The sequence below is a fragment of the Danio rerio genome, chromosome 1 (genome assembly GCF_049306965.1).
Source record: "Danio rerio strain Tuebingen ecotype United States chromosome 1, GRCz12tu, whole genome shotgun sequence".
Taxonomy (NCBI): domain Eukaryota; kingdom Metazoa; phylum Chordata; class Actinopteri; order Cypriniformes; family Danionidae; genus Danio; species Danio rerio.
In genome coordinates this window covers 32831845-32848075 of record NC_133176.1, presented here as the reverse complement: position 1 = coordinate 32848075, position 16231 = coordinate 32831845, and the positions used below count along the sequence as shown (strand labels likewise).

Here is a 16231-nt window from a genome sequence, read left to right as displayed (position 1 = left end):
AGACATTAAAATTTCCATCAACAACACATGAAGAATTAAGTTAAATATTGCTAATATTTAACTTGTCATTACTACATGTCATTTCCAAACATATTGTATCTTTAAGGGTTTTTTGACAAAGTGAACAAAATAATGGTAAATAAGAGTATTTGTATACATGAAATGCTAGTATCAATTCAAAGCTAATCGGTGAAGCTATCTTTCATTTTTTCACAATTAACTGTATAAATGTTATTTCCACCACACTGCCCTCTGTGGTGGAACAGACAGTATATGGTAGAAAGGACATTTATGGTAACAAAGCACAATTGAAACGGATTGTGAAACTAAAGGGATTGGACAACGAAACTGAAAAACTGGCCAATTTAGTGTTGGAAGTTTGATTGCAAAATATGAGCAGCTGGTGGCCAGTCTTCATTAATTGCAAATTCCACCAGTAAGAACCGAGTGTGAAGGTTTAATAAGCAGAGTAATATCACAGTTTTGCTTCAAATTTTGCAAAACACACAAAAATATGGGTGACATATTAGTTCAAAAGAGGACAAATTGATAGTGTGCATCTCGATGTCAAATCTGTGACCAAGACAGCAAGTCCTTGTGATTTATGAAGAGCTACGTTATCCAGAGTAGTATGTGGATGCAAGAGGAAGCTAGCTGAAAGGGATGTCCAGGTGCTAACCCAGATTGTATCCAAAAAAACATGAAACCATAACTGTCCAACCCACTGCAGAATTAAATTTGCACCTCAACTCTCCTGTTTCCTCCAAAACTGTTGGTTGGAAGGTCCACTGGGCCAATTTACATGACTGGGCAATAGGTTTGCTATAGTCAAACCTTTGGTCACTCGTGCCAATGTCAAACATCAGTTTCAATAGTGCATCAGTGAAAATCTTGGGCTGTGGACAATGGGGAATATGTATTGTTCTCTACTGAGTCCACCCTCACTGTCTTTCCCACATCCAAGTCTAAATATTTTTGAGCCAATTTAGAGTTTTGAAGGAGCGAGTCAGGAAACATTCAAAATATCTCTGGCCACTGTGCAGGACTTGTGTCTGTCTTTCCCAAGACCAACTAATGCTGTACTGGCCACAAAAGGAAGCTGTACACCATATAATAATTTAGGCTTTAAAACCAGGCCTTTTGGTTTCATTATTCAACCCCTGCAGATCTGTAATACTATTTATTTTAAGGGGGGGTGGGGGGTGTGGGCTAAATGAACAAAAATGGAAACTAAGCACAACTGGTGACAGTAAACAGCTTATTATATCTTTTATATTTTTAGATACAGATACTTGTATTAAAATATATATATATATATATATATATATATATATATATATATATATATATATATATATATATATATATATATATATATATATATATATATATATATATATTTAAATATTTTCATTCATTCATTTTCTTTTCAGCTTAGTCCCTTCATTAATCTGGGGTCGCCACAGCGGAATGAACCGCCAACCTGTCCAGCATGTTTTTTACGCAGCGGATGCCCTTCCAGCCGCAACCCATCTCTGGGAAACATCCACACTCAATCATCCACACTCATGCACTATGAACAATTTTAGCCTACCGTACAGTGTCACAAAATTGATGTGTGTAACCCCTGCTGTACCCTTTCTAGACTTTACCTCTCTTTACTTCAACTATCCAATGGCTCTTACATACTGTGCTGGTATACATTTTTTTGCTTTAAGGTTTGTTGGCCAAACACAGATATTTTTCTTCTGTTTACTAAATTGGCTGAGCATAATTTAATTTGTTTGGGGAATATATATTTTTAAATTTTACTTCTGGCCGTCAGCTAAAATTAATACAGTTTTGTTTTTCGGCTAATTGTTGGGAAGTAATTTGTTGAGTCAATATTTCATTGTCAGTTTTAACAATATTTTACAAAGAATTTTTTTTACCATGTACTATTTCCAGCAACAAGTCCAAAAGCAAGGGTCTGTCATGGTATGGGGTCGTATCAGTGCCCTTGGAAAAAGGTAACTTGTACTCGTGATGGCACTATTAATGCTGAAAAGTACATAGATTTTGGAGCACAATAGGCTGCCTTCTTTTTCAGGGACACCTGTGCATATTTCAACAAAACAAAGCAAAACCACATTCTGCAAACATTACAAAGTCCTGGCTGCAGAGGAAATTGATATGGGTACTTGACTGGCCTGCCTGCAGTCCCAACCTCTCTCGAATAAAGAATGTGTGGTACATTTTGAAACCCAAAATCCATCAACGAAGACCCTGAAGAATGCATCTCTTAAAACCCCTCATTCAGTAACTGAAATCAGGTCAGTGCATTGATTTGTACAAATGCTACTATATAAATCTCTAAGGTTCCAGGCTGCAGCAGAGGCCACAGACGTGACATTAATTTCTGCAACTTACCAGCTATTGCTCACATGTTCTTTATAACAGATAGCAAAGCAATCTGTTACATAACATTATAATGATTAAAGTAAGCTAATCTACAAGGTTATCTAGTGCTTATGAATATTGGTCCAGCTTGTACAATATATGTTTTAATAGAAAACCTGTAAACAGAGAGCAGCAGAATATAGTTTTGGGTCTAATCATTCAGCTACCTTTTTAACCATTTCGAACTCTGCATCCAGTTTAATGGACATAACATATCATGCTTTTTCTTTTTCTTTTTTTCTGGAGCATTACACCAAATGTTCAGAAGAAAAAGTAAAAAATCAAAAATTTGTATTTTTATTTTTTATGTGATATTGCTTTTCAAGTATAACTGTTTTGACTTGATGTGCATTGTAATGGACTTGTAGAGGATCTAAAGGGGGTAAAATATCACATCTGAAAGATGTATAATAACCAGACTAATGATTACAATCATGGAAAAGCACTGATTGCTTATAGGGCCTGATCACACATACATTTATTTTTATTTTTTGCATTGAGTGACAACTACGGCACCTGAAGGTGCACACAAAACAATCTGAAAAGAAGTATGCAACATAAACAAAAGTGTGTGTGTGTGTGTGTGTGTGTGTGTGCGTGCGTGCGTGCGTGCGTGCGTGCGTGCGTGCGTGCGTGTGTGTGTGGTAAAACAGCTTAGGTTACGCTTTTATAACATTGTTTTGCTTTCCTTCTCAATTGGACCAGTACCCACTAAGAGACTTTTTAAACATTGAAAACATGCAATAAAACAGCTGAATAATCAACAAGCAGTCAGGTTGATCTGAGGTAACATCCGTAATAATTGCATGATAAGGTGTACAGTACAAACAGGACTTTCTGAGCAGTAAAAAATAATAAGGACGGCTTGTTTACAGACAAGAGAGGTTTGAAATTACTGAAGTAATTTTAATGTTATTTTAACAATTTGAACATAGATTGTTTCACATGTGCATTTAAGGATTACACTAGGGGTGAACTGTACTGTATTGTATGTATGTATAATTATAACAGTGAGATAGACTACAATGTCACTTTTAGATATTAGTTTAATCAGCTTGGACACACCTAATTCATGACCGGCCTTTTTCTATTCTATGTATTGTACCATTTTATCTTACATGTTACTACTAAATACATCTGGGGGTTTTTTTTCTAGAGATTACCTCAGTTGCTTTCCAAACCCCTAAGGTGAATGCCACATTATGAGCAGTAGTTATACTTATTTTCAGGATGAAAGGTCAGTGAATGCATTTTAGGCACGGTTCATTCTCTCATATTAAAGTTCCTTATTTGGGATATTAGGAATGAAGAATAACAATGAATGGACTAGTATTTGAAGATAGAAACCAGTGGTTTCCATTTCAAATAACTGATGTTTTGTCTTTAGTATCCTCGTGCCTTGAGGGAGTAATATCTTCTGTATGACAAATCCTGTGGTGTTTACACACTAAATCTGGGAAGAGAGTGCAACCCAAGTTCATCTTTTGATGGTACAAAAATGATTAAATCCACAAAGTTGATTTTTGTTTAAATTTGAAAGAGTCAAATGTTTCTCATAATTTTAACTTTTCTCCTTTGGTATATTAAGTCAGATCCGACAGAACTACAATAATAATGCATCTACAGTTACGTTGTGTTACCTTTACATCCAGAAAGTTGTCTTTTTCCCACAATTTCATGTCACTGTCTGATGGTTGCAATTCACAACCTGTGACAACTGGAATTATAGCATTACAAACATAGCAGTAGAACAATAAAGCTGCTGCTTTGAAACATTGAAAAGTGAAAAATACTTTATATATTTCTCTTGATCTGTTTTACATTTTAGTCCTTCAGGTTGTAAGCTGACAGGAAATCAAAGAGATGATGCTCATTTTGAAGGATTTAACTTTCATTTCCTTCAATCTTGTATGTAATATGACAGCTGCTTTGACATTTTGACCTCAACAGGAAACTTTGATGAACCCTTTAATATGTTGCTCTGTTACAGTACAGAGCATGCCTGATGAAATGGAGAGTGCAATTGCAGCACATTTATAAATTTATAACATAAATAATAGTATACAGAAAAAATCTTTTTAAATAATAAAAACTTGCTGAATATTGCATAGATAATTCAAACGTACAATTGTTCCTCATTTTATAAATCAAGGTCCTTTTAAATTACTCCACAGTCATTTTTATTGGAGGGATATGAACAAGTCTTCTTTTTAAAATTTCCTGACATTAAAATAGGATCTAAATCTCAGCAATATTGAGGCCTACCGTAACATGTCTGCCAAAATCCGAACTACAAATTCGCCATTGTTTGGACTACAAGTTTCAGTCATGCACCACACACACTCACATCGGTTCCTGGTCCTGACTGATTGCAAACACACAGCTGGAGGATTGTCAAAGACTAATTACATGGACTTTAAATAGAGCGCACACCAATAGTATCTGGATGCTATTATCTAAAAGAGAATCTGACTTGATAAAGTTATCAAGTCAGTCCTAAAGGTGTATCTAGATTGCGCACAACCTTCTTACAGTGGACAAAAGGCATTTTAGATTTACTACACCTTCATTCACAAACACAATTAGAGTGTATTGCTTAGACACGCAAAAAAAAATTTTTAAATTAATAAAATTTGTTATGCGATGGCACAGTAGGTAGTGCTGTAACCTCACAGCAGGAAGGTCGCTGGTTCAAGTCTTGGCTGATTCAGTTGGCGTTTCTGTGTAGAGTTTGTATGTTCTCCCTGTGTTCACGTAGGTTTCCTCCGGGTGCTCTGGTTTCCTCCACAGTCTAAAGACATGCAAAAAAAATGTCAGTAGTGAGCAACCGAGCAAACCAGTCAAGCTAAGTACCACCTTGCAGCATTCGTTTTACACACAAAATGCAGACGTATGTACCCACATGTGCACATATTGTATTTCTCAGTTCTCAAAAATGCATCCCTGGGCACGTTTCCTTATGAGCCCTTATGAACCTATGTTGCATACAGGAGGTAGGAGGAGTTTGGGAAGGTGGAGGGAATTTAGAAGTGCAGCCATGCAGTGAAGAGACACCCATTTGATCGAACACAATCTTAAAGTTAAAGAAAGTTCAAATATTGCTGTTGTATGATCAAAACAAACATTGTCAAATTTATCTGTTAACTAGGAGTGGTAACACTTTATTATGTGTATTTACAGAGCACTTATTACAAATAACATGCACATAATAACACACAATTTTTTATTTTGCAATAACAATGAACCTTATCATGTTAATAATTATTATTATAGTATATATTTTAAAGAACTTATGGTGATAAGAACAATACCAAACAGAGTCATCAATTCGTTGTTACAGGTGAATTGAATAAGCTAAATTGGCAGTAGTGTATGAGTGTGTGTGAATACAAGTGTGTGTGGATATTTCCCAGTGTTGGGTTGCGACTGGAAGGACATCCGCTGCGTAAAACATATGCTGGATAAATTGGCGGTTCATTCCGTCAAGTATAAATCAAAATGTACAAACAAAAAATGTGTGTAAATGTATGCTGATAAATATAAACACGCTGTACAAAAAAAAAAGATGTACTATAGAACAAATTGCGATAACATTTTTTAGCACACTGGTTAGCATTTATATTTACAGTTTTACTACAAATGCCAGGGTCAAATTATGATTAGTTTAGCAAAGCTATGGTTGATTTGAAGATACTGTGGTTTAACTACAAAAACGTTGTTGTTGTTGTTGTTGTTGTTGTTGTTGTTGTTGTTGTTGTTGTTGTTGTTGTTGTTGTTGTTTAATTTTTGGTAAAACCATGATTAATTTTCAGTTGTGAAGACTGCAAATATGTGTACATAATAGACCCATGGTGGAATCCTGAAGTGACATGTACAGTAAGACCATAATAAAGCAAAAACCTTAAATAAAAGAAAGAAAGAAGCATTTTATACAAAGTATTGTAAGCAGAATTTGCAGGGCCAAAACGAATTCAAAACAGATTTTGAATCAGTGAGTCATAAACAGACAGGGAGTTGTTGGCTTAAGAACAAATTAAAATTGCTATGTCAAAAGCACTAATTAATTGTTCAGTGTCATTTGTTTAGACCTGATTTAACAGATTAACTGACAACATTGAGTTCTTCGTGAATTTTTTTTTTTCCAAATCAAAATGACGTTGGACTTGTTTACTCCACTACATTTGTGACATGTACTGAAGTACAAACTACTGTGTTTTGGTTTGTAATGTAGTAAAGACACCAGTCTTTAGAGCACATTCATTGGTGTTCCTTAAAAGTCTAATCTGTTACATAGAAAATAGCAGGCATTTGCTAATGTTTTTTATGTTGTAGTTGTTGTTTTTATTCATATGACCACCTATAAATCAATGGCAAAAGTTTTAATACTTTTTTTTCTCTTTGAAGCAGCACAATTTTGCAGTATTGTAAAAAAATTGTTTAAATCTGTTGCCAAGCAACATAAGAAGAGAGAGAATCCTTGAAGGAATATCAGTGATGAATAAGAATGATGCCCATGGGTGTGTAGGATTTTGTCTACCTATTGTTGACATGTGGCATAGCTGAGTGTGAAATCACCTGTAGGATGGAACTAATAGATTAATACGCTACTAATAGATAAATGTGGTTTAATAAACATAAACAATTATGAAAATGATGCTAATAATCAATTATTATTAATTATTAATATTATTATTATTATTATTATTATTATTATTATTATTATTAGAATTTTAAGTGAAAGTTTGTTTAAATCTACAGGATAAAAAATACTCCTTGTGAAACAACAGAAGTCAATGGAAAGTCCCCAGTATCACAGAAAAACAAGTGCGTTTGTGTGTTGTGCTTGCATGGTACACTGTGTTCTCCTGTCTTGTTCCGGTTTTCTCCACGCTCAGAATAGACAGATAGACAAGAGGGGAGGGCAAGAGGGGAAGAGGAGAGAGGTGAGGGTGAGGGGATAGAAGAGTGTAAATTATGGATGACAGGGTTCAGCTCTGATCAGAACAGCAGTGAGAATATTTCACATCTCTTAGGAAAATGTCCACTATTTAATGATGTGTTGGTTAAGGTCTGTTCTCAATGTCATACCACACAAAAGACACAAGGATTATGCCAGTGTATTTTTTATTGTTCATTTTGAGACAGGAGTATGACAGTAATACTTTGCAACATCATTCCAATAGTATCGTGCCCTAAACAAGAATACCAGCATTAACAATTAACATGTGTTCTGGAAAACCCCTTCTGTTTGATGTCTGTCTATTGCCTGGAACAATTTTCTGGATTTATTTGAATAAGCTAGCGTTGTATTATATTATTTGATTCCAGTCTGAATAGAAAAAATAAAATAACACACATTTACAAAAAACTAAACTTTAATAGCTTAATTTACTGCCCTTGCTGATTTATTAAAATGAACCACCAATTACTCAGGCATATGTTTTTTATGCACCAGGCTGAAATCATGGAAATGGAACTGAGCTTGGGGGGAGTCGCCATGATCTCAAAGCCTTTTTGACGTGTCCAATTCTAAATATTTTGCCCCAAATGTTCTGTTATCAGGTTATTTGGAGTTTTTTTGTTCAATTCCACGTCACATTTGCTCCTGATATTATTTCAGCTGACAGAGTAAGCATGGATACACACCTAGAATGCTAAAGGTGAAATGGCCCACAATTTCGATGACATTGCATGTCAGCCATGAGTTATATAATGCACCAAAAGGGCAACACAAATGATCCTATAGTTGTTTTTTTCCCGGCTTTCTTTGAGAAGACACTGCCACAAGCACACTGTGATCTATGTTTTTAGTCATTTGTGGCATGCACTCATAAATTCTTTGTAACGCTATTATGGCAAAGGCCATAAAAACATGGTAACAGGCCATTAAGAGTCTTTTAGAAAAGTATCTTTCACTGGTAAACCAACTTTGGTTCCATGATGTGTATTTTATTTGAAAGCAAACAATTTACCTTCTGTTGTGAAAGTTATTGTCTTAAAAAGACCTGATAAAGCTCACTAAGTATAGTAGTAAAGCTTATGTCATAACTTTTGAGTAATTGTTGCCCTTTACTCTTGAAAAATGTTCACAAACATATTTGACCTTTAGTACTACAATACTATTTTAGAAATATAGTTTTAATATAGTGGAATGTACTGACAAAATCTATTAACACAAATGTACAGATAATCTCATTTTCGCAATCTGTTATTTTTTAGAAACAGGGTTTAAATGTAAAGCTAGGCTTGCAAGCTTTTTCACAATTCAGAATCATTATTGCAAAAACATCATATTAACAAATTACACGGTTAATGCACTGATCATGCATTCTCATTGCTGATCATGCATTCTCATTGCTGTTTTTGTTGTTTAGTTTTTTGTTTTTACCTCTAAGCTACTTAACAAAGCCTATTTTATATCTGACCTTACCAAAAACGCTGCTACCTGATTAAGAAGCTACACCACAGGTCAATCAGTTCAGACAGTTTTCACAGAAGTGTTAAATTCCACACTCTTATCAGAGCTTATATTTATACACCCACACAACCAACCACCCAACCAACCATCCACACACGCAAAAAAGGATTTGGAGAAATATATGTTGATAAGGAAATAATCATTAATGTCTCTAAAATTCATGTCATGTTTATTTGTGTATTAGTATATTGTTTATAACGGTAGCCCAGTAGTGCAAAACACAATGACATAAGACCACAATGCAGCAACATTAAGATCACAACGTTGCAACATTTCAAAAAGCAAACATTAATTTCACAATGCAGCAACATTGAGATCACAGCACAGCAACAATAAGATCACAACGCAGCGACATTTCAAAAAGCAAACATTAATTTCATAATGCAGTGACATTAAGATCACAACACTAAAACATTTCCAAAAGCAAACATTAATTTCACAACACAGCAACATTGACATCACAATGCAGAAACATTTCATAAAGCATAACATTCATGCAGCGACATTACTAGAAACGTTATGAGAGTTTGTCCATTGTTATGTCAATGAGACTTTTGAACATTTTCCGGGTCGGTTTTTGGAAAACCACAAGTCGGATCAGTTAGAAAAGATAAAGGAATCTAATTCCGAATAGTTTGGAGGTTTGAAGTTAGTTTGGTGGTTGTAGTAAAAGAGGTCTAGGAGGAGATGCCTTCTTAAAATAGTCTAAGTAGAAGAAGTTTAAGTAGTAAAACAGGATGTTGGCTTTCTCAAGCCACCGTAATAACAGCTAAGTGAAATCTAAACTCATACCATAGTAAAGTTCTTGAATAAATCTGTTGTGGTGATCCTATAGTTGCTATGGTAACACAACATACAGTTCTACAATTATAGGATATATTATAGGCTACTACAATACACCAATGTTTAGTTTACAACAATACTTATTACAGATTGTAAGATCACTATAATTATAATTTCTTTACCATTCAAACTGTTGTAAATATTGTAATGTATACAGTGCAATACACTTAGTATGGTTCAAGTACACTGTAGTATTTGTTACACAACTACTTTAGTATTTTTTCATGCTATATATGACATGATTTTGATGCAGAGCTGATGATATATCGTTAGATGTTATCATACATTATATGCACACAATATTAGGCAGAAAACATACTTTTGGAAATCCTTCCCGCACTGCCTCCTCAACTCAACAGTCTTTATATGTTTATTTTGAAAGCTTCAGTCTGTGAGAATATTTAACATATTTAATTTCTTATCTGAAACAGGTTGAATAACACGAGTAAGAACTAACAGTAAAATGTCAATATATATGAACATTTCAATTTACAGCTATTTTAATTTACAAAAAAATGTAAGCTAATGTTATACTTTTTTAATTCATAAAAAGCTTTTTCAGTTTGATCATGTTCGTTGATTATTAACAACAAAGTGTTAAAACCACTAAAATGGGGTAAAATGGTTCTTACTTGTGAAAAGTAATTCCCAGACATGAGTTTTACCGTGCAATGATTTAAACAGCCCCAATAGGCAAACGATTGAAGTATTTATTTAGGGATTTGACAGTGATGCTAGGTGACCGGAAGAATTGTCGGCTGCGTTGACGTACCATGCACAGTGTCATACAGTAGCAGACAGGCATGAAGGGCACACACTGCGGCAGGGCCTTGTACGTAATGGTGTTAATTTCTGTCATTTATTTGAAGGAAAACTGGTGTCAACCGATCATTAACAAAAAATAGACTGGTCATATTTGATTTAATGATCATTGAAAATACTGTAATCCATCAAATCCTACAGGCCTAAACAAAACACGTTTCACTTTAATGATTCATTCATTAACACTATACTCTAGGCAGTCATTTTGACAGTTTTTTTTATTCTGTAACTCAATAACTATTCAAATCAAACCCACATGTCAATACCCTATTTTTTTAAAAATGTATTTCTTTCAAACATTTTTATTTTGTTAAACTACAAAACACAATTCTGATTATTTTTTACTTTCCTGTGTGCATTTTAATATACATGCCTCTTTTGCCCAACAACTTCCTAACTTTTGTTAAACACAGCTTTATGGTAGAAAAACTTAACTTTACTGCACATATGTCTTTAAAACAACTTTTTAAGTTCTGCAAAAAATCCATGCTTTCTTGATTGTAGAGGTGCTGGCGGTCTAGTAACTTATGTACATATACAGGCCATATTACTAAGAAGATCACACTTTTAGAGTAATAACCTAAAATATAATGGCAGGGATATCTTGGACAAAAACCTTTTCTAGAGTGCTCAGGACCTCAGACTGGGTCGAAGGTTTACCTTCCATCAAGACAATAAACCTAAACACACAGCTGATATATATATATATACAGTATATATAGAAGATGAAATATCTCTAGAGGATTGGAATGAGGCATGTAAGAAAGCTCAGATACAAGCAATCAATAGTAGCCTGAAACTCGACAGTGTACTTTACTCCATGCTAGAGGCCACACTTGAACTTTTCATTTAAGCTGTAAATCATTCTTAAGAGGAATCGGAAATAAACAGCTATACTAAGAACTAAGATAATAAGTGACAAGGATGTGTGAACCATAATTCACATCAATTCAATTCAGTTCATCTTTATTTCTAATGCTTTTACAATGTAGATTGTGTCAAAGCAGCATCACATGATATTTCTTAGATGAAAGAAGGCGGTTTTGTGAAATGGGAGATATGATTTTCAAAAGTTTTAAAATATGATTTTCAAAAGTTGCTGTCTAATGTCTAACACCTACTGTAGATCTTTTACAGTAGAGCTTTGTATCCCTCTAATTGTATGTCAAGTTGTGAGATCTGCTGTGTACAGGATTTTGGCCCAAAAAGTAATACTCCTCTTTGTATTTCATTCATTCATTTTCTTTTCAGATTAGTCCCTTTATTAATCAGGGGTCACCACAGCGGAATGAACCACCAATTTATCCAGCAAATGTTTTACGCAGCGGATGCCCTTCCAGCTGCAACCAAACACTGGGAAACAAACACACATTACAGCCAAATTAGCTTATTCAATTCACCTATAGCGCATGTCTTTAAAACTGTGGGAGAAACTAGAGCACCCGGAGGAAACCCACGCCAACACGGGGAGAACATGCAAACTCCTCACAGAAATGCCAACTGACCCAGCCAGGACTCGAACTAGCAATTTTCTTGCTGTGAGGCGATTGTGCTACCCACTGTACCACACTGCTGCCCTTATCTGAATTTAAGAGAATAAAATTGTTCATCCAGTCTTTAACATCTTTAAGACACTCATAAAGAAAAGCAAACGCTTATAAACTTGCAAAAACAAGCCTAATACAAGTTAAATAGCATGTGGTGAGCATGTTATTTTTAGAGCACAGATTTATCCATTTACATTGAGATTTTTCTTAATAAGATTTTCATTTTCTTTTTGACTGAGATGAATAAAAAATCTTTTTTTTTTTTTTCCAATTAGGAAAATGACCTATATAATGAAGAAAATGCTGACCTCTTTAAGTCACAGTAAGTGTTCTAAATCTTTTATCCTCTGTAACAGAGAGTGTTCACATCAGACAAATATAGGTCACAGCTGAGTAGCCTTTTGCTTGAGGCGAATCTCCAACTTGACATCTATTAAAAGAACCAGTATCAGAATTACCTCTATTCTATATACAAGACTAGTGCAGCACCATGTGTAAGGCAGTTGACTTGAATAAGGAATTAGTTGGGAAGATTACACACTGAAAATATTTGAAAGCTGTACAAAAATAATCTTCATCCCTTGTCTATTGCTGTTAAAATACTGTGGAAGCAGCCAGCCTTAAATTTAATTCATTAAAATCAACACATATTCAATTCAATTCAATTAAGCTTTATTTGTATAATGCTTTTACAATGTAGATTGTGTCAAAGCAGCTTCACATAAATGGTCATAGTAACTGGATCAGGGTAGTTCAGTTTTTAGTGTTTAAGTTCAGTTCAGTGTGGTTTAAAATCATTACTGAGAGTCCAAACACTGAAGAGCAAATTCATCGATGCATAGCTCTACCGATCCTGACCCATGCAAGCCAGTGGTAACAGCGGAGAGGGAAAAAAACTTCACCGATAGGAGAGTGAAGAAAAAAAACCTTGAGAGAAATCAGACTCAGTTCGGCACGAACATTTAAATTTCTCCGCTGGTCAAAAGTCTTGTGCAGAGCTGCAATCTCAGTGGTGGAGGCTGTAAGCTGGCCTCAGCGAAGACTCGTCTGTCCCTGGAGCGTCACTGGAATCAGTCTCATGCTCTCCACTCCCCACAACCACCAGCGCAGCAGCAGCTCAGGATATGGCCTGGTCCCGGATATGGAGACCTTGGGATCAGCTCGTCTCTGGTCTTGGATCCAATCAGTGACTCCACATAATCTGAGGACCTTGGGATGAGTATCCCCAGGTGCAAATGGAGGGAAAAAAGAGAATAATTAGCGTAGCTGCTGTTCATAGTGTATATAAACAAGCTTAAGAAACTTGTGTGGAAACCCGCTAAGTGTATGCTTTACTAAACAGACATAAAAACAGTCATAAAAGCATGGGCTAGCTTTTCTGCATCAGAGATGGATAGCACACTTCGTGATTTAGCAATATTTCTCAGATGAAAGAAAGCAGTTTTTGTGACATGGGATATATGATTTTCAAAAGTTAAATTGCTGTCTAATATGACACCCAGATCTTTTATAGTAGAGCTAAGGCTATCTTTGTATCCTTCTGATTGTAGATTGAGTTGCGAGATCTGCTGTGTACAGGATTTAGGCCTAATAAGTAATAATTCTTCAAATATTGAAGTTGGAAATTCTAGTATCACGACAACACTAGTATGATTATTTTAAACATTATTATATTATTATTATTATATTATGTTATAAAACTGTTTATGAACAATTCTTTTCAGTATGTTATTGAAAGCATGTAATTTTACCAATCCAGGTCTGGCCAAAATATATTAAGGAAATTAAAAAATATTTTTCATATTGTATGTCAACTCTGTTATGGACAAATTTTGTAATGTGTTGAAATAACAATAAATCATTAAATAAACAGTCATTTCATTTCAACACTTGAAACCAATATGACATTTCATCTGTGTATACATACATACAAGCTCTCTTAATCTCACACATAGGGAGAAACTGGGGGTATTGTATCACGGGTCAGATGTGACATTGTGATACCAATCTCTACAATAAGAGATTAGCTTCTTATCAGTCGATTCATTTCACACATGCTCATATTAGTCCTTATTCCACATATGAATAAGGAGTCATGTGTTCGCAGCAGGTCTTACAGGGGAAAAACTACATATGAACTAAGAAAATAATATTTTTTACTTAAATTGTTTTTGGGATAGCAATGCCTGATTTGTAGTCAAACTATGTCAAAGTTAAATTGTCATTCATGTGTTTGTGTAGACATTTGTAATGCATGTTGTTGGTGATAACGTTTTAGCTGTTGACTGTAAGGTGAGCAAATTCATGGCTCCAGGTCAACAACAAAACTCAGAGCAAGATAACATCAGTGAAATGTTACCACCAACCCCAATCAGATTTAAAATGGTATTTATATGAATTAATTTTCATAATACCTATAAGACTTAGAAAAGAAGGACCTCAAAGCCAAATCATTTTGTGTCCATTGTTTGATCTGTCCTCTGTGGGTTTATGAAGCCTGCAAACACAAATACTGTTCAGTTGTTGAAGTTGATGCATATTTTATTCAGCTTTGCAGCAAAGAGACACCAATTATACTGAGATCATAATTCTTATTTTATACGGTTACATGTCAAAATAGTTTTAATCAAGTTTTGAATGTATTGATTTAAAAGATCTCAAAGATATAGAGAGCAATGTAAAACATGTTACAACTATCCGGGTCCTATATTACTGTAACAGTAACAGAATTTTTACGACTTTTTAGCCAAAAAGAGCATATGGCACTATATGAAATCAGGATTCAAAATATTTTAAATTGCCCAAGGTGTCAAATGAAATCAATGAAACATTCTGTTTTCCCATTTAAAACCAGTGAATAGCACTTTCGCCTTACAGCAAGAAGTTTTCTGATTCTAGTCAGTGCAGTTTGCCTGTTCTCCTCTTGTACGCGTGAGTGTTTTCTGCATGCTCCGGTTTCCCCCACAGTCCAAAAACATGCTTATTGGGTAAACTAAACTAGCTGCAGTGTGTGTGTGTGTGTGTGTATGTATGAGGGTTTCCCAGCACTAGGTGTTTATAAGGTTGTGTACTCTCAATGCTGGGTTGTGATTGAAAGGGTGTAAGGGTAATTAAAAATCTAAAAAAAAAAAAAAAAAAAAAATCTGAAAAAAAGTTATGGACACCTAATGTACCTGCAATTATAGAATCACCACCAATGCATTACTTTTAAAAAAATTGATTTTATATGGGCGTTCATTGTGCTCTAAAATCTCTATGTACTTTTCAGAATTAATGGTAACATCACAGAAGTGTAAGTCACCTTTGCCAAGGCCGCTGACACAACCCCATACCATGACAGCTTTTGGACTTGTTGCTGGTAACAGTCTGGATGATGCATTTCATTGGTTTGGAACAACCATTTCTCCCAAAAAAATACCTGAAATACTGATTCATCCAACCCCAGTACACATTTCCACTGTGTGATGGTCCATCCCAGACACCTCCAGTCCAAGTCGACAGCGCTTCTTGTCACTGTTAACCTAGGGCTTCCTTTTGGCACAAAACAGTTTAACTGGCATTTGTGTATGTAATTACCTATTGTGATACTTGACAAAGGTTTGCCAACATAGTCCTGAGCCCATGTGATGATATCGCTTAAAGAAGATGAATGATGGTTCTTGATGCAGTGCCACCTGAGAAATCCGAAATCAGAGTATAGTTCAGCCTAGGCCTGCACCCTTGTCCTTTACGCACTGAAATTCCTCTAGATTCCTTGAATATGTTTCAATTGTTTTTCACTGTTGATGGTGAAATATCCAAGTATTTTTCTATATTTCTATGAGAAACATTGTTTTTAAACATTTTCATAATTTTCCAAAGTGGTGATGCTTGGCCCATCTTTGCTCCTAAAGGACTAGAACTTTCTTTTGCTGCTATTGTACTAAATCATAATTATAATCACCTGTTGACATCACCTGTTTCAAATCACATTATTATTTGACCAATTTACCTGATTACTAGTCCTAAATTGGTGCTGTTTGGTACTGGTGCTGGTGCTGTTGGTGACGATTTGGAAAAATGTTGTTCTGATTTGGGGTTGTACATATACACTTATTTAGTC

The 16231-nt window shown here is 35.0% G+C and overlaps 1 long non-coding RNA gene across 1 annotated transcript; it reads right to left on the bottom strand.

Annotated features, from left to right (window-relative positions):
- Window positions 1-12786: 12786 nt before the first annotated feature.
- LOC141385777 (uncharacterized) lies at window positions 12787-15803 on the bottom strand. The gene is made up of 3 exons (XR_012406754.1): window positions 15706-15803; window positions 14544-14626; window positions 12787-13338 (listed from the first exon to the last, which is right to left on the bottom strand). It is a non-coding gene; the product is annotated as an uncharacterized lncRNA (long non-coding RNA).
- Between the last annotated feature and the right edge of the window lie 428 nt (window positions 15804-16231).